Source organism: Leopardus geoffroyi, chromosome A3, assembly GCF_018350155.1.
Source record: "Leopardus geoffroyi isolate Oge1 chromosome A3, O.geoffroyi_Oge1_pat1.0, whole genome shotgun sequence".
NCBI lineage: Eukaryota > Metazoa > Chordata > Mammalia > Carnivora > Felidae > Leopardus > Leopardus geoffroyi.
The window spans coordinates 13,012,830-13,038,925 of record NC_059336.1 but is presented as its reverse complement, the minus strand read 5'-3'; positions in this window follow the sequence as shown (position 1 = coordinate 13,038,925).

Sequence of the window (26,096 nt, the reverse complement as noted above, 5' to 3'; positions counted from 1 at the left end):
AGGCAATTTTTAGGAAGGAATGAAAGCTAAAGTAGAAAGTCAATTTTTGATTCCTTAATGGATGAGAAGAAAACCTTTGGACCGTAAAAAGGAAGTCCAAATAAAATAGTACTCATTTTGAAGTTTCAAAAAAATTAAGATATGATTTTTATTTTTTTTTATGTCTCTTTTTCTGCCAAGCATTACTAATTATGCATGTTGTATTTATAGAGGCACGAAGTGGGGGGGGGGGGGGCGCCTGGGTGTCTCCGTTGTTTAAGCGTCCGACTTGAGTGAGCTCAGGTCACGATCTCACAGTCCATGGGTTCGAGCCCTGGGTCGGGCTCTGTGCTGACAGTCAGCTCGGAGCCTGGAGCCTGCTTCAGATTCTGTGTCTCCTTCTCTGTCTGCCCCTTCCCTGCTCGCTTTCTGTCTGTCTCTCTCTCTCAAAAATAAATAAACATTAAAAAACATTTAAAAAAATATTCTAGAGGCAGGAAGGTGCAGAGAGAACTCATCAGTCCTTGTGTGGCCCTTTGTGGCCTGGCCTTGAAGGTAACACATCAAAACAAGACCGCTCAGACTCACAGAGAAGGGGCACAGACCCACCTCTCATAGGAGTATCCAAAACCGTGCAGCCACGTTTTAAAACTACCATGCACGATATCAGCTTTGCACCCTAAGACTGGCTTTTTCTGTCTTCCCGTTTCGCTCTGTGCAGTCCCCAGGCCACCTCCCTAAACCACCTACCTGCCTACAGGTCCTGGCATCCAGCTCAGCTTGTGGGGAAACCCCAGCGACGACACTGTCCAGAAAACCTAAACAGAGTCAATTTTTGATTCTGCTGTTGGACATCGTGTCGACCCCAGACGACTTGGGACCTCGGGCTTTTTGGATGAGGCTGAGTTTAGGTAGAAAGTGGTTCCACCTTGAACCTGCTTCAGCTGGAATGTGGGTTTTTGTTTGTTTTTCTTTTTGTCTTTGGGAGAAAAGCACATTCACCCAGGAGTAAATGTCCACATGAACACATGCGCCACTTTCTTTCACAAGATGCTTTATCTTCCACTTTTTAAATCTCTCCCGTGAGTGGCTTCCCGCATTTCCCGAACATTGCGTTATTTGGAAGAACTTTTTTTTTTTAAATTTTTTTTTTTAACGTTTATTTATTTTTGGGACAGAGAGAGACAGAGCATGAACGGGGAGGGGCAGAGAGAGAGGGAGACACAGAATCGGAAACAGGCTCCAGGCTCTGAGCTGTCAGCCCAGAGCCTGACGCAGGGCTCGAACTCACGGACCGCGAGATCGTGACCTGGGCTGAAGTCAGCCGCTCAACCGACTGAGCCACCCAGGCGCCCCTGGAAGAACTTTTTAATTATGCTGTCATTCCTTCTCAATTTTTCTGATGCGTCAGCATGAATCAAAGGGAGGTGACTTGGCTTCATAAGCCCTTCGTCACACTGTGGCAGGGTCTGGTCTGGCGCAGGTGACACCTTGTGCGAGCGGTCCCCGTACAGGCAAATCCCGTGGGAGGCGGAGCTGGCTTTCCCTGCCCTTGCTTCCCTGTGCCCCCATCCACCTTGAGCACGGAAATCTCAGAGCAGGTCAGACGCAGAGCTGGTGGAGTTCAAAGTATTCGCCATTTACTCAGAACTACGCGCAGGCTCTGATTTTTTTTTCTCTCCTTCAGGCTGATTTATTTGATCTTACTCATGAAAGTGATTTTAAAAATTGGTTTGTCGTTGGGGCACCCGGGTGGCTCAGTCGGTTAAGCGTCTCTTGATTTCAGCTTGGGTCCTGATCTCCTGGTTCGCGGGATTGACTCTGCGTGGGGCTCTGCACCGACAGCATGGAGCTTGCTTGGGATTCTCTCTCTCTTTCTCTCTCTCTCTCTCTGCCCCTCCTCCGGCTCATGCACGTGCACACTCTCTCTCGCACTCTCTCTCTCTCTCTCTCTCAAAAACAAATAAATGAACGTTTTTAAAAACTTGGTTTGTTGTAAGTTAGCAATAGTACCAAAGTACCCAGGACACAAAGACCCCAAACGCTTACCAGGTGGACAGAAGAGGCACAAGACAGGGCGTCCCCATGCTGGTTGGGTTTTCACACAACTACCAACGGCACTGTGGGATGAGAGGACGCTACCTGGTCTACACGTCAGGAAACCTGAAGTTTATAAAACCACATCATGTTGAGTGTTAGAAACCCTTCCAGGTGTGTATCAGGTATTAACCCATTCGATCCTTTCAATACTCTCTGAGGAAGACACGATTACCTTCCCCTCGGGGCACAAACAGGAGAAAACCGAGAGCCAGGGCGCCCCTGTAACCAGCTGTGGGTGGTGCCAGCTCGCCTTGAACCCAGAACAAGCCATGCCCTACGGGGCTCATATGGTCGCCACGGAGCCCTGTCAAGAGGATGACGGAACAAGACCAAAAAGACAGAAGGAACCGCTTGAATCGTGGGGCTACTTCTGCAAAGAAAACAGCAACCAGTCTCCTGCTGAGGGGACCCTGGTCATCAAAACCCGTGCTGCATTTGTACGGTTACGGAGGTGTTTCCAAAGCCTCCTCAAAATGGTTGCCTTATCTAGATCACGCTTATACTATGATTTGCTCAATTTTTTCTTTAGTTTTGCTCCCTTTTTTACACAAGTAATTGTGTCTGCACAGAAAACGATACCACAATTCTAAAAGTAAAACCACTAGCCTTTGCCGTTATAAACTGAAGGTAACTATAAGGAGAACACACGGTTCAAAAAAAAAAAAAAAAAAAACAAAACTATCCAAATAATAACTAAAGCTATACTTCCTATCACAGTGGATATGTAACACCCTTTTGGAAATATTGATTGAGATAAAGGATATTAGGTGTATACATTCTTACTATAGGATACAAAATACGAGTTTCACATTTTAATTCGACTCCTTAGGAAATTCGATTACAGTTGTAACTCTGTTCAGAGTTATTCTCGAGTAATCACTTCAAATCTTAATTTCAGAAACTTAACCAGCCAGTAAGGCCAGAATCCAGCGGAGCCCTAAAAAAAACAACATGATGCACGAGGCGGAACTGAAAAATCCCCACAGCCTGTTCCCAAGCCCCAGCTGGTCTGCAGCCTGAACCACAAATGACCCGACAGGGCCAGCCAAGATCAGCCAAACCACAGTCAATAGCACGGACGCTTGAGGGTGAAAATAAACATGGCTGCTCTAAGTCACTGAATTTTTTTTAAACTTATTTATTTTGAGAGACAGAGAGAGAGAGAGAGAGAGAGCAGTGGAGGGGCAGAGAGAGGAGAGAGAGAATTCCAAGCAGGCACTGCGTTGTCAGTACAGAGCCCGTTGTGGGGCTCGAACTCACAAACCATGAGATGATGACCTGAGCCGAAATCAAGAGTCGGACGCTCAACTGACTGAGCCTCCCAGGCGCCCCTAAGTCACTGAATTTGGAGTTGGTCCACATCACTATTGTGGTAAGAACTCATATACCTTCCGACTTAGAAAATGGGCCTTTCCTTGTCTGCCCTTCCTGGAGACCAGCTCCAAAGAGATACTTTGCACCACAGAGAGACAGAAGAGCCAGGTGGTGGACACAGGATGAGGAGGGATTTCTCTGGCCACCACTAGGAGGAAACCAAGGTTTTCTCAAGCCTTATGCCAAGTTCACCAACCACTGCCCTTGAGCCACACAGTGTCCAGTGACCCGCCCCTACCGCGGATGACCGAAGGAGAAAACGACGAGAAAGAAAGAGAATGTTCCCTGGCTCATGCCACCCCCACCTTCCTGCTCTTTGCTCCTTAAAATAAATAACTCATGAACACGTTCACCCTGATCATCTGAGACAAGACAGAAATGGGGAGAGAAATGAATGTATCAATTAGGTACCGCTCACAGACCTGCTTCCTTTTTAGTTAGAGACTGTAATTAGAGTTCTGCGGTTTTCAAGTCAGTGAAATGCTAAGGGGAAGCGTGTCAGCTGGTTATAAAGAGATACCCAAAATAACATCACAGGGAATGGATCTTTTGATAAAATATTCCTAAAGGGTTTTAAGCTACATAACATTTTTCTACCCCCAAATTGGCAGCTTCAGACCCCAGTTTGCAGACTTCCAGATCTCCGTGCCAGGATGGTTTTTTGATGTCGCAAAATGTGCCTACTGCTTACCTTCTCCCTCCGATGAATTATCTCTTTTGCATTTTACAGTTAATTTTAAACCTGAGACTGAGAACTTTGTTTAGTGCTGAGTCACTGATCCGGGAACGGCCCGATTTCCAGCTCTCTGGAGGCAAAGATATGGGGCCCGGGACCCACAGAAAAGCCACAGTCTGCATATTCTTTACGAGACTAACACCACGAAGCCTGCTGGCCAGACGAATCTCCAGCACGCCCTGAGAACGATTCCCCTTTACAGCTTTTCCTGGTAACAGAGAAAGGGCGGCTTCCTGACCACCTGTCAGAATCTTGACACGTCAAGAAATATTTAGCAAACGTCTTGGGAACGGTTTAGGGGCCAATGAAAGAAGCACAAGGAGAAATCGCTCCCTTCGAGGAACCTACAGGATTTAGACAAAGACGAGACTTTCAAACCTACAGGAAGGACGTGTGCGTTGTCACTGTGTCAGAGGAACACCTTAAAAATTCAGATGCCCTGAGGGGCACCTGGGTGGCGCAGTCGGTTGGGCGTCCGACTTCAGCCAGGTCACGATCTCGCGGTCCGTGAGTTCGAGCCCCGCGTCGGGCTCTGGGCTGATGGCTCAGAGCCTGGAGCCTGTTTCCGATTCTGTGTCTCCCTCTCTCTCTGCCCCTCCCCCGTTCATGCTCTGTCTCTCTCTGTCCCAAAAAATAAATAAAAACGTTGAAAAAAAAAATTAAAAAAAAAAAAAAAAAAATTCAGATGCCCTGAGCTCTCGCTCCGGAAAAGTGCTTCCATTATACACTGTGTGCTTTAGTCAAGTATTCCTGCTTCCCAGCTAGACCAAAGATGCTGTGAATTCGGAGTCTAATTTTTGGTAGTTTTCACAGCATCTACTGCCTTTTGAACCCGAGATTAAGAAGTCCTCAGAGGCACCTGGGTGGCCCCGTCGGTTGAGTATCCGACTTCGGCTCAGGGCGTGATCTCCAGGCTTGTGAGTCCAAGCCAGGCATCGGGGTTGCTGCTGTTGGCATGGACCCTGCCTCGGATCTTCTGTCCCTCTCTCTCTCTCGGCCCCTCCCTGCTCATGCCTTCTCTCTCTCTCTCTCTCAAAAATCAATAAACCTTAAAAACAACAACAGCAGCAAAGAAGTCCTCAGCCAGTTCTGGCCCACAACCTGATGGATGATTCTAGAAAGCCCGACAAGAGAGAGCTCCATGCGGGCTGGGAGAGTTCAAAAGAAGGAAAAGGCTTTATTTCGCAAGGGATCGTAATGTTCCCTTGCACAGGGGCTGTATTTTCTCAGAAGCTGACATTGCTTTCAGGCATGAGGCCATGAGTGAAATATGACACGCGTTTTTCTGTCAGAGCCAAGGGTGACCCGAAGGCAGACCTGGGCTCGGCTTTCAGTTTGTGCCTGGCCAGACGCAGCTGCTGGAAGAGGCCCCATCTCTGGACGTGATTTGTAATCTCGAAGAGAGGAGAAAGGAGCGTAATCTTTCCTTATTAGTATTTGGAGGCCCCGCACATACACACACAGGCTCTTAGACACGTCTCTGCCCTGAATTGATCTGAGCAGAAATCCCAGGGCCGGAGTCTCTGAGGCCACGATAGCTACGGGAGGTGGGCACAGATACACCAGCCAGGCGCCAACTCCTTCATTTACTTTGTCCAGGCCTGGCGACGGGAGGTATAAGCTGACCGCAAACATTAACGCGTGACAAGTAGGCGATGGGACAGCCCCCGGCGAGCGCCTGCTGAGCGAAGCGCCGCCTCTACACCCCTGCACCACTGCTTTCCCCTCCCCACCTCCCTGCCCACCGCCCCCACAGCACCTCCAGGCTCCCCCTCAGATCCCCCGCCTGCCTCCCCAGCTCCCTGCGGTGCTGCAGAGCAGGGGTGAGGGCTGCGGGCTCGGCCTCCCACTCGGTGACCGTGGCGACCTCACCGCCCTCTGTGGTCTCAGTCCCCTCCTCTGTAAAATGGGTGTCCTGCTGGCACTGGGGGCTTAACTGGGTGCTCGGCGCTCTGTCCTGGGACCGCCCAGGATCAGCTCAGCCGACCCGAGCTCCGGTCACTTCCTCCAGGGCAGGCTCCCCCGCCCGGCTTTGCTCCCACAGCTCAGGCCTCCTTTCCTGCCCCCACGGCCCACGTGCTACAGGCTCCTTCCCGTCAACGGACGTGCACACGCACCTAGACGCACACACCCTTAGACACACACATCCAGACACACACGCATCCGTGGAGCTTGTAGCCGCCACCATGGACAGTGCGGGTCCAGCTGCCTCCCTCCCCCACTGTCACACTGTGCTCTCCCTCCGGGGGGTCTCAGCCTCCCCATGACTTCAGGGGCCATGTACAGGCAGGTGACCCCTTCACCACACGCAGCCCAGACTCTCCTCGGGCTTTAGACCTGTGTGTCCACGTGAACGTCCCACGGTCACCCCCAGACGTGGCCTCTCTGGATGTCCCCCCTCACCGGCCGGTGACGCCATCCACCGGGTCCTTGCCGGGTCCTGGGCATCTCTCCTGTCCCCTCCCCTCCCTCGCATCCCAAACCTAATTCCCGCTGCGTGGGCTCCTGGGTATCTCTGCACCCTGCCCCGCAACCCCCCCCCCCCCCCCCCCCCCCCCCCCCCCCCCCCCCGCTGCCATCACCCTCCAAGCTCGGGGGACCGCCTCTCTCACCGGGTGACCGCCTGGCCCCTCTCACGGATCGCCCTGGGCACACGCTCCGCCCACTCCACACCACGGACGCGGTGACCACGTCCCGCCCCTGCTGAGCATCACGAGGCCTCCAGGCTGCTCCTAAGGACCCTGGGTGCTCCCGGCGTGGCCCCGGGCCCTGCGCCGTCCGCCCCCACGCCCTCCCCTCCACCACCTGCCCTCTGCCTTCAGCGTCCTCGTCCTCGGACGTCGCTTCGCCGCCACGCGCCGCTTTCCTTCCCGAGCTGGCTGCACCCTGGTGCCTGCGGGCCTTTGCACGCCGCGCCCCTGCGCGCCCCTTCCGTCGCTCTGGCCAGCATGCAGGGTCCTCGCTGTCCCACCGGCCCCGGTGCAGCGGTCCCGCTCCCCGGAAGCCTCTCCTGGGTGGGGGTCTCCTCCTTCCTGCCGTCCGGACTCACAGACCTCCCCCGAGGCGGCACTGCTGCCCCCTGTCGCCGTTCCCGCAAGCAGAGGACGGTGGCCGCCTGGCCCACTGCCCAGGGCAGCGCCCAGCACGTGCTGGGGGTGGGGCTGGGGCTCAGCACGTGTCTGCTGAACGAGCTAAGGTGTTATTTCCCACATCTTAGCTCCCCAGGTCGATCGTGAGCCTCCGAGAAGAGAGCTGGGACGCCCACTCTCTGGGTCCCCACGTCCCCCGCTCGCGGGTCACGCACGTTTGGCGGGCGATCGGCCAGCTCGGGCCCGCGGTCTCCGCGTTGACTGTTACCTGCTGCTTGTGCAGAAGGGAAACACCAAGGGCAGCGTCGGACACGGGACAGAAGAGCGACGCACGCGGGGCACCGGGGCGGCTGGCTGAGCGGACGCCAGCGCAGCCCGGTGTCCTGTCCACGTCAGAAGTGATTTAACGAGTCGGGGGCGTCTGGGCAGATGTCACAACCTGTGCGATTCTTTTTCACGTCAACGCTCCAGACGGGGGGAGGGGCTGTCCTTCTGCAGCCGGCCCTGCCAGGGAAGAGCGATCAGAGAGAAAAATGCTCGCTGCCTCTCTCCAGCTTCTCGAGTCTTGACCGGATCGTTCGGAGAGAATTGTCTATGCGGCGGGGAGGAGCAGGAGAGGCCCCGACGTCAGCCGAGCCCTAGGCCTGCTCGAAAAATATGGGCGCTTGGGTCTCGAGGCGACGGTATTGATTTGCCCTCTGGCTGACGTGCCGGATGTGGAGACATGACTCCCTGGGGATTAACACGAGGCGCCCTGAGTGCCTGGCCGGGCTCTGACTGCTCCACAGACCTGCTGAATCTGGGCCTGGGGTCTTCCTCCTCCCGCCAGGGGTCCTCGCCGCAGATGGGGCAAGGATTAGGCCAGTGGCCAACCAGGCACGGGGGCAGGTGGTGATCGCAGACGTCCTGGTGGCCGATACGTCCCCGTGGCTGACCGTCTGCCTGGCCTGGAGGAAAGGGTCAGCCTTCCTGGGTCAGCACCTGCCGCTCGGCCCCCATCACCCCTCCTGCGCTGCTTGGGGTAGGCTCAAGGCCTGTCCTTTCTCTGTGACTCGGTCTTCCCACCGGCCAGATGGGAAGATTAGCATCACCCCCTGCATTATCTCAGAGCGGATGGAAATGTGAGATCCCAGCAGGGGGATCCATGGGGGAGAGCCATGGGGAAGGTGCAAAGGGCCAGCGCCCAGGGCCCAGGTTGCATATTGGATTCAGAACCACATGGCGATGTTACTTCTATTCATTCTTAAACACAGGCAGCCTCTGAGCACCTGGGTAGCTCAGTTTTTTAAGTGTCAGACTCTTAATCATCTCCTGGTTGAGCCCCAAGTCAAGCTCGGTGCTGAGAGCAAGGAGCCTGCTTGGGATTCTCTCTCTCCCTCTCTCTCAAAATAAATAAACATTAAAAAAAAAAACAAAAACAAAAACAGGCAGCCTCTAAGTGGAGAAACTAAGGCCCTTTTTCAGTGCTGTTTCCAAGAAGCCACAGCTCATGAAACTCTGGGCTAGGATTCTTTTGATCATCCCAGTTCGGTGTGGAGAGAGCGTCCTGATGAATAATGATCGTGATAACAGACATCTTAGCTGGAGTTCTCCAGAAGACAGAGAAGAAGAAAATGTTTGTGTGCTAGTCCGCGGAGGAGATCAACCCCAGGATGCGGGGGGGAGGGGAAAGGAGAATGAGTGAGAGATTGAGCGAGGGGACGAAGAAAGGACAGCATGCCCCAGCCCCACCCAGCTGGACACAGATTCGGGCTGGCCTCCCTGCGAGTCTCACTGCCGTCCGTGGAGACCCTGCCTGCGAGATTCTGGGGGAGGCCCAAGTGGGGGTAACTTAGCCAGCTCCTCTGGTGCACGGCTTCCATGGAACACAGTCAGTGCTGTCCCACGTGACGGCCCCGTGAAACTCAGCGCCCTCAGGGACCAGCGGTGACATAAGCAAACGAGTACGGGGACGGACGGGCATGGGGCCCACCTGGAACACCTGTCACTCTGGTTCCGCCACTGTCGTCTGTAAGAGCCCAGGCCCACGTTCCGAAAGTCATCATGTTTCAATGAGCGCCTGAAATGGAGACTTTTCCCTTCTGTTTTAACTCAGGTTGTTTAATACATCTGCCTTGACCGTGCACCATTCAATTTTTCTTTTCAAGTATTTTTTTTATAGAGATAGCATTCATATGCCATAAAATTTATCATTCTAAAGGATGCTGTTCACTGGCTTTTAGTATATTCACGACATTGTACAACTATAACACCACTATGATTCCAGAATATTTGAGTCACCCAAAAAAAAGAACCCCCAGACCTGTTGTTTGTTATGTCCACTCTTCCCTACCCCAGCCCCTGGCAACCGCTAATAGGCCGTCTGTCTGTGAATATGCCTACTCTGGATACATCACACAAGGGGAATCCTTCAATATGTGGCCTTTGGGAACGCCTTTCTTTTAGTGTTTTCAGGGCTCATCCCGGTGGTGGTACTTTGTTCCTTTTCATAGAGGAATGTTCATTGAATGGACATCTGCTTCTGCGTTCATCAGTAGATGGAGAGTACTCAGCCCCTTCGTTAGCATTTTCGAAACTCACACTCAGCTGCCACTCCCATGTGAACGTGGGGATGCCTTTGGGGTGCGGCCGTCACCCGGCTCAGCATGAGACGGGGCAAAGGCAGCCCTTTCGGAGGATGCGGTCAGGGGCAGGTCATGTCCCGTCTTCTCCCGGTTCCCCGCTGTACTTCCCATAGAACCTCGCTTAAGCTCACACAAGCGTGGCATCAGACAGCCAAAGACCCCCCGCAGATAAACCCTGGGAGGTCACGTAGCAGCAGGAGTGCAGGGAGGCCAGGAGGACTCTTGTCCCACTCTCTGAGGGCTGAAGACAGTTTTCCTCCTTGTCACACAACACGTTTGCAGCTAACAGAGTTGCCAGGTGTCAGCAAATAAGCGGCCCCCTTGGGATGGGCACTCAGCCCTTGCCGAGCTCAGCACCATTGACCACAGCGCATTTTGTCTCGCGGGGACGTCACATCCACATGGGCTCCTCGGCTATCTCCCAGAAACAAATTCCCTACCACTGCCTCTGCTAGGTCCCGTTCCAGGACGTGCCATCATTGCAAAAACAGACCAATCTCCCGAAAAAATTTTTAAATGGTTGCCAGCATCACGGATTCACGGCGGTCACCTTACAAATTTCCAAACCCATATTTATCAAAACCGAAAAGATGTGAGCTTCATATCAAAAGAACCCAATCATCATGATCTCCGCAGCCTAGAAAAGCATTTAGTGAGGGTAATGGACGCACAGAAACAAAGGTGTCTTTGCAGTCCTTCGCTTGTATTCATTTGTAAAGGCAAGCGTAGCGGCTCAATTGAGAAGGAACTAATTGATCGGTCATAGAGTCATTCAGCAAGCATGTTTTGAACAACTACTCTGTGCAAAACATGGTTAGGTGTGACGAGGTGTCCAAAGCAAAGTGATACAATTCCATCAAACTCGGCAAACGAGGACAAGTCCCGGCCACGCACCAAGGATTCTGCTAGACTCTGAGACCCAGTGGTGAACAACACGCAGATCTGGTCACGGCCGGGATGAGGGGCCAGAGTAGGGCATCCGCCAGGCGGCTCTGAGTAGAGGCTTCGTGCTAAATAGGACCCAAGACAGCCTGGGACACAGGCCGAGGTGGGCAACGCCTTCGCTTCCCGCAAGTTCTGTGCTGCATGGAGCCCTGACCCCTGGATCCGGACCCCTCAGGACAGAGTGGGCTGTGCCCCGACTCGCTCTGAATGTGCGCAGGACATTGAAACGCCCCGTGCCTCAGTTTCCCAATCTCTGAGAACAGGCACTACTCATACCCATTGATTGCAAATGAGACAGCCGTGGAAGGAGCTGCCGTGAGCTGTGCCCGGGCCACCATGGCTGTCCCCACTGCAGGGTGGCGGGAGGGTGGGGTTTCCTCCGGCCGCGCTGATAACTCCGTCGTACTCGCAGCCGGCAAGGGCGTCCTGGGTGCAAAAGGGCCACCCCGGGAGGGGACCTGCGGGCGTGGTGCCCGGCTGGGAGCCTCCCAGGCCGGCAGTAGTCCCAAAGCCAACAACCCGCAACGCGTGGCTGCAGTGTCCTCTAGCCCTGGGCCGCGGGCACGGGGCGAGGGGGCGGCTCGAAGGGCGGAGTCGGGGTCAGAGCGGTGGCCCCCCTGGCCGGACCCAGTCTGCTCCGGAAGGCACTAAGCAGATACGAAAGTTGAATACAGGTTAACGTGGAACTGAGAGCCGCAGCCGGAAATCGTAGAGACTCGGACTCAGACGAGGCAGGGGCTCAACCCGGGACGGTTTTGCACACGCACCCCAGACAGGTGTGCCTGGAGACATTTGTGGTTGTGACAGGCGGGGCGGGTGCTCCTGGGATCTGCTGGGTACAGACCCGGGATGCCGCTCAACGCCAATTAGTTAATATCTGGGTCTCCTTCCCAGGGGTTCTGATTTGCTGAGTCTGCCATCCAACGTGGGCGGCAGGAACGTCAGAGCTTCCGGGGGGTTACAAAGTGCAGCCCAGGAGGAGAGCCACGGCCAGACCCAGGCCTAGAAGAAGAAACGCAACTCACACCGTCGCGGCAAGCCAGCCCCCTGCGGGCTCCAGCGCCTCCCCACTGCAGACGGGGGGACCTCGCGGCCACACTCTGCCCCCAGCACCTCCCCTCGGAATCGGGAACATGACCTCTCTCTGATCTTCAGGAATCTTCTCCCGCCTTGCCCGCTCTCCGCCCTCCCCGTCCCCTCTAAACTCTCCAGGGGGCTGAGTCCTTCCCAGACGGGAAGGGCAGCTGCCTGTGCCCTGGGACGGTGCCTGTGACAAGGTAGCCACACCTGGTGACCTCCTGGGGACAGGAAGACAGGACCATGGGCAGAGAGACACATGCACCTGAGGCCCCCAGTGTGACCCTGCCTCTGGGAAGCAAGTGACACCAGGCCAGCACACAGCAAATGGGACCTTCCGTGACAAGTCTGGGGGTGCTGAGGAAGTTGGAGAAGAGGAGGCGGGAGGACAGTGCCACCCAGCCCAGACAGTCGCCTCCCGTCCTAGAAGGCCCTGAAGGAGATTTCCAGAGCAAGCACATGCCCGGGCCCCCCACGTGACCATTTTCCTGGAAAGCTCCTCCTGACGGTGACCCTCAGCCCTCTGGCATTTCAAGATGGTGACCACCGGGTCATGGCCACCTCCCTTGTGCTCCACTCGGCGCCCTGCCCTGGCCTGCAGGGCCCTGCGGTATGTGGCAGACGGGTCGGCCGGCTCCTCCAACCTCCTCCTCTCCTTCACACGGCTCCAGCTGCCCCGGCCTCCTGGCTCCTCCTCACCAAGGACCACCAAGGGCTCTCCTGCCTCAGGGCCTTTGCACCTGCTCCTCCCTCTGCTTGGTGTGCTCTTCCCAGGACTGGCTCATCTCCTCACGCATAGGACCCTCCCCGCCCTCATAGGGGACCTCCTCCATCAGCTCTGCTGTCCCTTCTAGCAATGATCACCTCCCTACACATCATACAATGATTGGTTCGATGACTACTGCTTGTCCTGAGTCAAGAAGGTAGCCTCTGTGAGAGCGGGACTTTGTTTGGTTCCCCGCCCTGTCCTGGCATTCGGAGCAGTGCCCGCAGGCGATGTCCCGGAAACACCTGTCAGTGAATGACTCAGAAGCGGGGCCGTCTCCCTCTCACCTCATGAGTCTGTCTCTCTTATGCCGATTTTGAGCGGTTTTCAGACATCATGCCCTTTCTTTATTGATTCCTAGATCATAGAGCCTCAGAGCACGTTGCGCAACAAACACCCCTTTGCAAACAGGAAACTGGAAGGTGGCTTCACCTTGTGTCCAGACGGGCAGGAAGGCTCTCCAGCCCCTGAGAAGGGCCCCCCGTCCTGGTGGTGCCTGGGCTCCGGCTCCACGCGGGGGCCCCGCAGTGCCTGTCATTCGTGGATTCTGCTCCTTTCCGGCTCTCAGCAAGCCAACAGCTCCCTCCCGGCTTCCGTGTCCATCCATCTAAGTAGCAGAAAAATTAAAAACAAGTGAAACGCACTTAAGAGAATGCCTCCAGGAGTTAGCGGGCGCCCTGCTGAAGAGAATGGGTTCCTTTTGGGGTCTCTGTGATGATCAATTATTTATTGAGCCCTGATTATGTTCCTGGCGCCATGAAGACAGAAAGGAGACAGGGTCCTTGCCCTGGGGGCTCCCAGGGAAGAAGGGAGAGTTTGTGGAACTAAAAAAAGTTCCAGCTGAAAAGACAGCGACGCGTCATGGCCAGAGGCTGCTCTATGCCTTTATTAGATCTTTACTTTTAATGATGTTCATTTATTTTTCTGATCTGAGAAATAAAGGAAAGTTTATAGGAATATAATATATTCCTACAAAAGGGAGAAAAAGTAAAATCCAACTCTGATATTTTACCACACATATAAAAAGTCTCCTTAGTGTGTAAACTAAGGATTTAATCTGAATATGTACTCTTCAGATTCTGCCTGGATTTGTCCCTCACGTTATATCACGCGCAATGCTCTGTACCGTGACATCAGAGGCATAAATGTTAACAGCTAGAAACATTCCATCACGCAGACGTGCAATGATTCCCCTCCTGCACGACCGTAAGGTTGTTTTCTCTATTTTGTGCTAGTTTGTTGGAATAATATAAAAAAACCTTGCCATAAACATCCTTACTCGGGAGTCTTGGATAACTTTTGCGATAATTTAAGTGCCTAATGGAGAAGCGGAACTTCTTTGTTCCTAAGCCCAAGTTGGAAGTAAATCCCAAGGTTTCCCAGGGTTCCGCGTGCAGGGCCGAGGGTGAGTGTGAAGCGTGTGCAAGCCCCCCGGGGCCACACGTGGGCACCGAGAGCCGTCACCCCGGGAGGGCCCTCCCCCCGGTACCTCCTCCCAGCTGGTGGGTGGGGGCACCTGCGCGATCCCACCTTCCAGCCTGAGGAAGCAGAAAGAAAGGGCATGACCGCGGGAAATGTAACCAATCCAGTGCAGATTAGCTTTTTAAAATATAGCAGCTCATATGTTCTTTTCTTGTTTTTAAAAAATGTTGATTAGAGAGAGAACATGGGAAAAGCAAGGTGGGGGTGGAGAGAGAGAAAGAGAGAGAGAATCCCAAGCAGGTTCCATGCTGTCAGCTCAGACCCCACTCGGGGCTTGATCCCATGAACCGTGAGATCATGACCTGAGCCAAAATCGAGAGTTGGACGCTTAACCGATTGAGACACCCGGGTGCCCCGCTTCTCGTATTTTTTAGCTCAATATAACAAAGTGTGTCTTCTCCGGGGAGGTCCAGGAGGCTCTGAGCTCCTTCCAAGAACAGACACTCCACGGAGGGAGACACCAGCCTCTGGTTCTTCCGTCTCCTCCCGAGTGACGAGACACAGGGCCTCCTTGGGGTTGCCTGGGAGGGAGCCACGTCACCAGGGATGTTTCTCTCTCTGGCTCCCCTGTAGCAGACAGAAGAATGGTGGAAAATTGGACACGTCCAGCTTAAAACCAGCATCTCACTAGAGCTGACTGTTCTAAGAGACCAGCTCCTATAGTCCTAAGTTCATCTGATTTAATATAAAAGCTCAAACTTTCAGCCTGAAAGCTTAATACGGAACTGTCCTTCTGCAGAGTTATCCTTGAACGATGGTTCGCAGGTGTCTTTTCCTATCAGAACGAGCCACTCTGGCCCCGGGTCTGCATCGAAGGGGGCAAATGCACTGTCACAGCCACATCTTCTTCCAGAAGAAAAGACTCCATGTGGCTTCACAGTCTTTAGGCCCTCGTGACAGATCGAAAAGAGGTGACACATCTTGATTGCATGTAATAGAAAGACAACTCAACCTAGATTTAAGAAAAACATTTTCAAATAAATGCATTGGTTCATCAGCAGAGAACTCCGGGGGGTAGTATGGGGTTCAGGCACGGGTGCCTCCAGGACCCCACTCTCTCCATTATTGGCTCTGACTTCAGGGGTCTGGGCTCCTTTCTTGAAAATCTCCCACTGCGGCAAGAAGCTGCTGGCGGGTCCGGGGTGGCACCTTCACACCTCCAAATCCACAACAAAGAGCGTTTCACCCCTGCTGCAGAGCTGAGAGACGAGCTCCTACCTTTCCTGTGAGTCTTTATCCCCCGACAGCCTGTACTTATATTTAAAACGAGGCGCTGCTACAATGGCTGCATAATTGTCCAGGACCTCGGGGTGCAGACTAGTGTTTTTAGATATAGATGATTCTAGAAGCTCTGTGAACCGTCGCTTCATTCTACTGAGCGTCCGCGGAGCTATAGAGCCGCAGGATTTTCCCAGCCGTTTTTCCAACAACTGTCAACGACTCTTACGACAACTGTCTTCAGTGCCTCACACATTCACCTGCTTCCCTGCTCCCGCTCAGATCAGCTGGTGCTGTTTCCTCTCTCTCCCGCTCAGTCCAGTTCCCTCCCCGAGGCATCTGTCGTTGAACAAATGTGCAGAACGAGGCACCGGGGCGTTTAGGATGCTTTCAAGATACAAGTGAAGAGACGCCTGCAGGGCCACCTTCCCGTGTGACGGGCACTGTCCTCGCGGCTCAGATGGCTGCCCTCGCTCCCCAGACGCTCGCAAGGGACCTGAAGCCCAGTGAGCGGCCTCGGGCCACAGGGGAGCCCGGTGGTTTCCCCGCTCCCTCCCTGCCGGCCCCTCACACAAGGTCCACACAGAGGTGCTGCTTAGGTCAAGAAAGGTCAGAGCCCAAGGTCACCCGAAACAACAGGAAGTTTGGCACCCCTGTGGAATCCCAGGGGGACAATGAGAAAGGAAGGTAGAAGGCGCCCTCCTGACAGCACAGAGGCCGCAGGTGTGCAGTGAGTGAACCATACGACACCTGCTGGGTGAGCCAGAGCCACCAGGGCTCAGGAGGACGAGGGACAGCCACGACACGGCGACATCTCCACAGCAACCCAGGCTCTCGCCCCCGGACTCGGACTTCATGGGGACAACCGTTTGTTATCAGGGTGACGCCAAGGCGAGACCCGGGGGGATTTTAGCCCCTGTCCACTCCCATCACACCTCCGAATTCACCCCCCAATAAGCAGGGAGAACCTCTGGGAAAGAGCAACAGAGAAGCCCCCTAAAGCCCCTTCTGGTCCAACTGCCTGAAGCTTCTTCCTCCGTACGGAAAGTCTGTAGCTGTGTGCCCTCGGGCTGGCTGCAGAACCTCTCTGAGCTCCATCTCCTCTGTCCAGGGAGGGTAACGGTGGTGATGCTCTCCAGAGCTGGCAGCATAAACCCTGAGATGGCGTGACAGAGCAGCCCAGCCCGACAGCACCTCTGGGGAAGGACTTGTGGGGGAGACGTTCTTGTCAATTCTCTCTCAACTCCTAACATAGAAAAACAGAGCTGTGCCCCCCGCCCCCGCTTCCAAGAGGAGCAGCGATCATGATGTTGACGGTCACCCAGTCATAAACTCCACGCGAGGACAGTCATCAGGAGGGGACACGAGTGGATCCTCTCCAGCGAAGGTGTCAGGATGAACAAGGAAACGGAGTGATGTATACTCCGAATTGGAGACTGACCTCCTCTGCTAGTCTCCTGTCACCGGGAAGAGGCCAACTCCAACCTGCCGCGTGCTTAGTGAAGCAGCTCGGAAAAGTAGAAAGTGAGCTGACATCATGTGGTCCAAGCAGATGTTCTCGGCATCAGTGGGACTTGATGAGCCCTTGAATGTCTGATTAAAGAAAAGAAAGAACGCTAACAAAGCCTGGGCACAACGGCACCGCCCCTACTGGACGCAGACAACACAACCCTGGTGCCCGCCCCTTGGGAACATTGGCGACACGACACGGTGGTAGGGGACACGGTGTCGGACATGAAGACGCTCCGAGGGGTAGCGGGAAGTGTGGTATGTCGGCGGAAGACGGGCTGTTCCCACCTGTGCTGAGAGCAAGGACACCCAGACCCTACCGAGCACCGCAGTGCATCCGCTGAACCTCGTAGCGGTCAGCCGCTATCACCACTAAGCTGCGTAACAAACCGCCCAAACTCAGCTGCAAAGAATAACAAGCATCTGTTTCTCATTCTCAAGTCTACAGGGCTGTTGGGTCCATCACATCTAGGCTGAGCCTGGCTTCTTTTCTGGGCTTCACGCTGAGGGGTGAGTCCAAGGCTGCCGCACCGCATGTCTCCCATCTTCCCGGGACCATTGAAGACCAGAGCACGTTCCTAACCCTAACCATGGCGAGAGCACAAGAGGGCAAGACCAGCTGTGCAAGCACGTTTCAACCCTCTGCCCCCATCGCATCAGCCGAAGCAAATCACGTGACCAAATTCCGTGTCGATGACACAGGAGACTTCCCACCTAGAGGGACAGCCCCCAAAGTCGTCTGACAAGGGGCAGGAATCAAGGAAGGAAGATGGGAGAATAAAGAGCAGTGATGTGCAACAATATAGGCTCCCAGGGGCGCCTGGGTGGCTCGGTCGGTTAAGCGTCTGACTTCAACTCAGGTCACGAACGCGTGGTTTGTGAGTTCGAGCCCCGTGTCGCCCTCTTTGCTGACAGCTCGGAGCCTGGAGCCTGCTTTGAATTCTCCGTCTCCCTTTCTCTCTGTTCCTCCCTGGCTCGCACTATGTCTCTCTCTAAAATAAATAATCGTTAAAAAAAAAATTAAAAAGTATCATCAACAACAACAACATAGGCTCCCAAGGGCGTCAAGCCCCATCCTGGGCATATTTCCAAAGACACAGAATCCTGCACCGTGGGTTTTGGAGCAGCATTTCTTTTCTCCCTGCACACATCTCCACATCTGTAACACAGGGGTAAAGATGTCACATCAAATCGTCTCACATTCGTTTGTTTCAAGTTGAAACAAGCAACTGCCGGAGAAGCGTTTAGAGCAGGGCCGGGCACAGTGTGGACAGAAGCTACTCTGAGCTCTTAGCAGTCCTGTCGATGCTCAGGTGGTACAAACCCCCTTGAATGTCTCATTGGAGTGTCATCCCCTGGCAATTTACCTGTGCTTGTCCTTGACAGTCAGGAAAACTGTCATCGGGTAGAATATCCTGTCTGAGGAGCGCAGAGAACAGGTTAGGGCACTGTAGTCCCAGCCCTGCCCCCCCTACCCCCACCCCATGGCTGTGTGATCTCCAGCATCACCAGCCTCCCTTCCCCATCTGCAGAATGGGTATCCTCAGCCTCGTGTCTGGGATGGTCAGGACTCAATGGGCTGATGTCTCAAAGTGCTCAGCACAGCCTGGCCCGGGGCGGGGGTGGGAGGGGGGGCGCCAGGAGGGGCCGGTAGAGAGAGCACTGAGGCAGGAGTCAGGAGCTTGGCCTCGGCTCTGCCACCTGCTACCTGGGGGTCCTGGAAAGTCCCTGTGCGTCCTGAGCCTCGCCGGTCCCGTAGGCCCAGGAGATGACTGCACCAGTCAGGCCGTGGATGCCCTTGCAGCTCTCTGGCGTCCTTGACCCACGGTCTGCACACACTTCACCAGCCCCCGGGCCTGGCAGGCTCCCACAGAGCCCAGGGGCGCCCTGTTAGCTCGGGGCGGGGATGCATTTCTGCTACAAAGACTGCGTTTCACAGACAAGATTTCCAAGGGTTTTCTTTTTGCGGAGTGCTTCTGTCTCGGCGCCTGCGGGCGATTATTTACGCGTGTCCGCCTGTGGGGGCCTCGCAGAGAACAAACAGGGGATCATCCTCTGCAGGCAAAGCCTTGTTCCTCCGTGCTCCCGCCTGGCCTGGGGCAGGCCTCCCCTGAGCGATGCCCCCCGACAGACCCCACACCCTGGAGGGAGACAGGAGCCAGCCAGGAGCTGGGCCAGCTCTTCCCGGGCCCACGATGGGCTCCTGGCCACCCCAGCTTCCCATCCCCCCAGCAAAGCCAGTTTCTATAAAGCACCTGTTTCCATAAAGCAGATCCCACCAGCCCACAGTGTAAAAACCACAAATGATAAACACCACTTAACTGATCACATAAATAAGAGTGAAGTGTGTCACCACATTTAACTTGAACAAGTCTTTGTTGGGAGGTGTGGATGGTCGCGAATCCCACGCCTCCCCTGCTCCGGGTTCAGAACCCTGAGGACAGGTTTGGGGACCGCAGGGGCAGTCGATGAACCTCACCGTTACTCCTGAGGCTGCAGGGAGCAACTCGACCTTGGGCGGCAAACCCATCTCCTAATGCCACCTCCAGGAAGCAGTCTGTCTGCAAAATCAGACAGGACCGGAAAGCTCCTCGCCAACTCCGTGGGCCTGGCTTGGAGCTCTGACACTTGTCTCCCAACCCCAAACCCCGGAGCTGAGACGGAAGGGAGGTCAGGCCTCCGTGGTCCCCCAGCCCGCTCGCCACGCACCCGCCGCCCAGCCCATCGTCAACGGCACACCACTCGCCCAGCGGTCAGCGCGGACTTGGTGGCCGGAAGCCACGAGCGTCTGGGCGAGTGAGGGCCCAGCTGTGACGCGGCTCCTGACGAGGCCCCAGCGAACCCAGACCCTGTAACTCGCTGGTCCCCCAGGCTCGGGCGGCCCAGAGTCACTGCAGGGACAATGGCATTCAAGTATGCGAAGCTCACGCCCCGCCTCGCCCCTCGATGCCTCCCTCCAGGACACATGACACTGGGGTGACCCAAATTCTAAAAGGGCCCTTCGAACTCCACTCTGAGAGAGAATGACAAAGCAATGCCAACGACTCAGACGACCCCCGGAACCCATCTTGGCTCAGAGCGGCCCCTGCCCACCCTGTTTCCGGTTCCGGTTCCGGTTGTCTCCGGTCGCGGGGAGGAGTCAGGGTTCCCCGCCCCAGGGTGAGCGGAAAGGTTCCCGAAGGCGGATTCCCACCCAGCTCGGTGGCCCCAGGGGAACCGTTTCCAGGGCTGAGCAGCGAGGCAGGGTTGAGTGGGATGACGGGCGGTTCTTGGGACGGAAACTCGAACAGACATCGTGGGTCCTCGGTAACCGTCCTTGGGACGTACTCGTGTCACGTCTGCCCCTCTCGCCCAGACCCACCCCGCTGCTCCAGCCGTGAGACTGAGGGAACCGGCCTCGGGCTGGCCTCACGGGCGCAGACTCGGCGACCCTGACCCGGGGAGCGCCGGCTGCAGGGCTGCTGGCTGTTCCATCAGGTCAGAAACCACGTGACGGGCCCGACGTGCTGGGGAATCGCTCCTGCCTCCTCCGGAAGGAATTCCTGGGAAATTTTAGATCCACGGTGTGACCTTATTTTGTCTTGCTGAGGGACAGGCACACCCTGGCCACTTGATTGTCTGTGGTCCCCACATCCGTTGCAGCTACGACCCCTGTGTCCCGCAGACGTCATCACAGACATCGATGCTGACACAGAACTGGTGACAGGTGCCAAGTGCCAGCAAATGCCCCACTTTGATCACAGCTTCGTAAGCCCCAGGTCATTTTTGCTGCGATTTGCTCCCAGGCCCATCAGGAAGAGGTAGTGTCAATTCTGGGGCATCGATGATGGTCGTTCTTAGTAAGTCGGAGGGGGTGAAGATCCCCCCCTCCCAGCAGGAGCACGGCCGGTGCAGACGTGACCTGGGACACACCCTGAGCCTATGCTTTGCGTGAGACCGTGTTCTGTCTCCGCTCACCCGAGACGGGAAATGACAAACGTCAGCTGATTACACCCAGCGGGGCCGATTGACGATGCGATCGGCCAGTTCAAGTCAACTTGATGTCTCATCATCAACCGTCCGGAAGCCTGCACAGAACCGCAGGTGCGGGCTCGGTCCAAACCTGGGAGCAGCGGTTCCAGCCAGGGGTGGTCTGCACCTGGGGCACACGGGGCAATGTCTGGGGACAGTTTTGGTTGTCACCACGTGGAGGGATACAAGTGCATCTAGAGGGTGGAGGCCGGGGATGCTGCTAAACACCCCACGATGCACAGGACGCCCCACGACGAACCAAGGCGGGTCCTGCCCGGAATGTCAACAGAGGCACGAGTGAAAAGCCCTGATTCACAGCCATGGTCAACATTTCATTCCCTGGACGGATATTGCCAAGACTGACACACAGCTGGTGGTCTGGCTTTTCATCGGGCACCACGGGCATGCATTCATGCGCAACGAAAACCATGCGTAAATCAATTGTTTGCTCTCCGGCTTCGTCCTACTGTAATCTTCTCCTTCCCACTTTTATTTTTTGTCACTGGAGAAATACTGAAAAAATAAAATACGCTGGAGAGCCGAGAACAATTTTGTTTTCTTCAATGAAAAAGAAGTAATTTGGAAATGACGCATGGGAAGCTGAAAATCAGTGAAGAAAGAAGACGTGGGCTCAGCAAACGGGCATCATCCCAGAGAAGGGCAAAGAAAAGTCTCCGTGAGCCCTGGACAGTCGCATGAGTCAGCACGCCCGAGTGAGGCAGGGGCAGAGGCCGCGGGAGGACCCAGGGAAAGCAGGGCCGTGTGAGGCGAGTCAGAGCTTCCCAAAGTGCAGGCCGTGCCTCCTTAGTGGAGCCTGAGATCAGTTTCATGATGCGACGCTGACCAAACCAGCATTTTAAGATGTGAAATAACAAAACCGAGTAGAAAATATCAAAGGGTATAGCTAAGGTAAGTACTGTTTTGTGAAATTTTAGTTTCATAGCTTATGTGTGCATGTGCATGCCAGGTCTTGTAAAATATATTTCTTACCATGGGTTGTGGGGAAAATGGCTTGAAAAACACTGGACTGAGGGGTGCCTGGGTGGCTCAGTCAGTTAAGCGTCCAACTTTGGCTCAGATCATGATCTCATGGTTTGTGGGTTCGAGCCCCACATCAGGCTCTGTGCTGACAGCTCGGAGCCCGGAGCCTACTTTGGATTCTGTGTCTCCCTGTCTCTCTGTCCCTCCCCCACTTGTAGTCTGTCTCTCAACGATAAATAATAAACATTAAAAAAAAAAAAGAAAAACACTGGTGTGGCTGAAATGATGGAAGATTTGGCAAGAACTAAGTATCTGTAAGTGATTTTGTAAGTAAAAAAAAATAAAGGAAATTACTAACTCCAGGGAAAACAAAAGATGCAAAGGAAAGAAAATGCGATCATATCACAACTGACTTTGCAGTGAATAACCTCTCCCTGGTCTTATGACATAAATGTGGATTGTGACTTGACTGAAACTGTGACTGACCCATGGAGGGGGGTAGGAGGGGGGTGGGAGGCCATGGAGGGGGGTGGGAGGCATGAGTGGAGACCTCACCCCTCATCTAGGGGGGCAGAGAGATAACAACACAACGTAAAAGCTCCATGAAGGTCTTACTCTTCCAAGATTTGGAATTAACTTGCAGAACAGCTAAGGGAATGATCGTGGATGTCTCTGGGAAAAGGTGGACAGCGAAAGGACACAGTCCATAGTGTTTCACTCGGTGACCACGTATCTCTTGATTTCAAAAGATCAACTCCAATGCAGGGAAACTGAGGACCAGTGAGGGTGTGGGGAGGTTGTCAGAAAGAGCCCAGGGACCCAGGTGGATTTTGCTTCCATGACTGACAACTGAACAGCCTTACACAAGTCCCTTCCCAGCTTTTCACTCCAGGTCACCAATCCCTGAAACGGAGGTCGGTCCACATCGTGTTGACTGTTGTTCACCCTGTGGTCTGCATCTTACTGTGACATAGCTAGAAATTCTGAGCCAACCCACTTTGTCTCCATGTCAAGCAACGTCAGCAAAATGAGCACAGTGCCTGGGAGAGCCGCATCAGGAAGCGTGGCGGATTCCATCAGTGTGGGTGGAACATGCAGGTGGCCTTGGCCCCCTACAGTGACGAGGTCCTCTTAACCATGACTTACAGACTTGCTCCTCCGTAGCCCTCATGATAGTGTCAGAAAGGATCCTCTCCTAAAAGGTTAATTTTCACAAAATGCAGGAGGCAGGCCCCTGGTGGTAGAGTCCTGATCTAGGGGAGTCCACAGAAGCGGCACAGGTTACTGGTGGTCCCTCGATATCTACATCCCCGTTGTGGAATATTAGAAGTCTCAGTTTTCAGGGCACCTGGGTGGCTCAGTCGGTTAAGTGTCCGACTTCGGCCAAGGTCATGATCTCGAGGTTCGTGGGTTCGAGCCCCACATCGGACTCCGTGCTGACAGCTCGGAGCCTGGAGCCTGCTTCGGATTCTGTGTCTCCCTGTCTCTCTGCCCCTCCCCTGCTCACGCTCTGTCTCTCTGTCTCTCAAAGATAATAAATAAACATTTTTAAAAACGTAAACAAATAAAGTAAAAAAGAAATCCCAGTTTTCAGCCGGGCACGTGGCATTCCAGACCAAACCTGAATTTCCCACCTGATCGGGTGCAGCTGGAGCGCTCCTCCCCCACCCCCCTTTTCCTCCCTCCTGCCTAATGTGACCCGCCCATTGCACCAGGTGAACGGGAACAGCGACCTAAAGTGGCAGAGCAGCGAGGGAAGAAGGTCCAGACACCCCCGTGGCGCCGCCCCCCCAGCTCCGGGCCTCCCACCGAGGCTGCTGCCCGGAGGGAGACTAACTTCTGCCTCGTTCAGCCACTGGCACTGGGGTCCCTGCACCAGCCGGTGGACCAAACACCCAGAAGTCAGGGGGTGCATTTTGTGTTTTGACCGTTCCCTTTTCACGTCAAGGTGAGCTAGCGGGAGAATCCCAGCTTGTCATCCGGCCCATGATGCCATGAGGACGGGGGAGGGGGTGGAGGCAGGGGGTACCCTAAAGCATGTATTTATTTAAGAAAACCGGGAGCTGCTTTGGCATAAAGGAGATCTTCAGTAAGATAATGACACGGCGTTACACAGTCTGGCAACGATTCTGAAGGGGACCCCGAGGGACCAAAGCTTGGGAAACGCTGTGCCTGACAGAGTCCGTCTCCTTGTGGCTCCATGGACAGCCGGTCCCTTGCAACCACGTCCACTCGGAAAGGCGACCAGAGGGAGCAGCAAAGCAACCAGGGTCAGGGTCAGAGGCACAGACGTCCCCTCGGGAAAGTGGGAGCAAAGCACACGAGCATCGCGAAGCACTGAGGCCTCGGCACCTCTGGTGACCATTCCTGCCCGTCGTGGGGCCTCAGCACAAAGCCCCCGGGTGCCTGGCGGGCCCCAAGGTCCCCGACCTGCAGCTCCGATTTTTTTGCCGCATCACGTCCCTGCAAATTCTAGCTCCGACTTTGCTGTGCGTGGCCTGACCTCCGAGGGTCGCTTTCTGAATTTGCTCGCTAAGGCCTCTGCTGCTGTCCCTGCATTAAGCCCCTGGTCTCCCTGCCTGCCCGGCCCCCCTCCAGGAGCATTCACACAAAAGGTCTCATTGTCCCCTAGCCTCAGACTCAGACGTGCTCGGGCCTTGACTTTCCGCAAACGCCCACCGCCTGCCTCGGGTCAGAGGTCAGCCCCAGCACCTTCTGCGCCCGGAGTGGCTGGCGTGCGGCGAGCAACCCCGACTTCCTGTGTGATCCCAGCTTGCCCATAGGAAGTCCGGGCTTCGCAGAAGCAGAGAGTCCACAGTGGACTGGATACAACGTAGATCGGGACGAGACAGTCCCATGGGCTCCTCCAACGAGCGGGAAGGTGAGCTTGTCCCTTTGTACTGAACAGCGCTCTTTCCCCAAGCTAAGGGGACACGCGTGTCTTTATTGACTGCGTCCAACGCCTTCTGGGGAGCAAAGGGGAGCCCCCAAGGGGAAGCGGTGTCACCCTTCGCTTCGGCTGGAGACTTAAGATTCCCTCAATACGTATCTTCAAATCTGTGTGTGCCCGAGCGTGTTAGAGCCAGCCGTCCCCGTGACCTCGGCAAGTTCCTTAACTTGTGGAGACAGTGATCGTACCACCCTGAGCGCTTGTCACAACCACGGGAGACACGGCACGAAAACCCGTGGGCACGGGAGGACACGAAGCGTGGAGCCGGGTGCACGCTGACTTAGGTATTCGGGGAGACGTGGCCTCCGGCTTCTAGTCGGGGGAGGAAGGACAAGCCCGTCTGAGCTTCAAGAAGGACACAGACCGGATCCCCCCGTCCAGCCGGGGCTCCGGCGTCTGCACAGACGGGCGTGAGGGCAAAACGGAAGCTCCATGGACACCGCGCAGAGCACGTCCCTCCGCTGCCCAGACCTGCACCCGCCTGCCCTCAGCCACCCCAGGTCACCGGCCAAAGCCAGTCTGCTGAGTGGCCAGTCCGCCCACCGAGGAAGCCGCTCACTGGCATGAACCTGCTGACGGGCCGCTTTGCTCCAAGCAGTGACACGAATGCCTGCAGCAGAGCCTGGAAGGACCCAGGGGGTGTGACCGCTGTCAGAGCAAGGCCCGGGACAGGGACAGAGGCCGGCCTGACCCCGCGGTGGGGAATGCAGAAAGCTGCCTGACCTGGGCATTCTTACACTAGTTTTGAAGGCGTTGGCGTTTTCCCAGTACCTCCTGTCTCCGCCGGCCACCTGCTAGGAATGTTCTCCAAGGCAGCCGCCCCTCGCCCGGCCCGCGCCCTGAGCAGGACCTCAGTGAGGCCGCGAAGCCAGGAGCCCCACTGTGGCTGGGGTGGCCCCGCGTGTGGTTTGTGCAAATTGACACGTCTCAGCTGCACTCGGTGGAGAGAAAACTCCAGGCTCCTCTGTGGACAGACCTGGATTCGACCGTGGAAGTAAGGCCCCTCCACCCGCTGGCGTCGTGGGGACTCCCAGCCCGGAGATGTTTTCAATGTCTCTCAGAGGGCCGGGACTCAGGAGTAGCTAACAAGTTACAAAACACTGTTCTCCGTTCTCCGAGACTCGGTCTGTGAAGCCGAGCACCGATCAGCATGCTGCTGCCACCGAAGCTGACTGGTGAGGAAGGATCCAGAAGGTGCTTTGCTGTCCCCTGCCCTCGGTCACAAGAGCCCTGGGACTCAGCAGGACCTGAATGC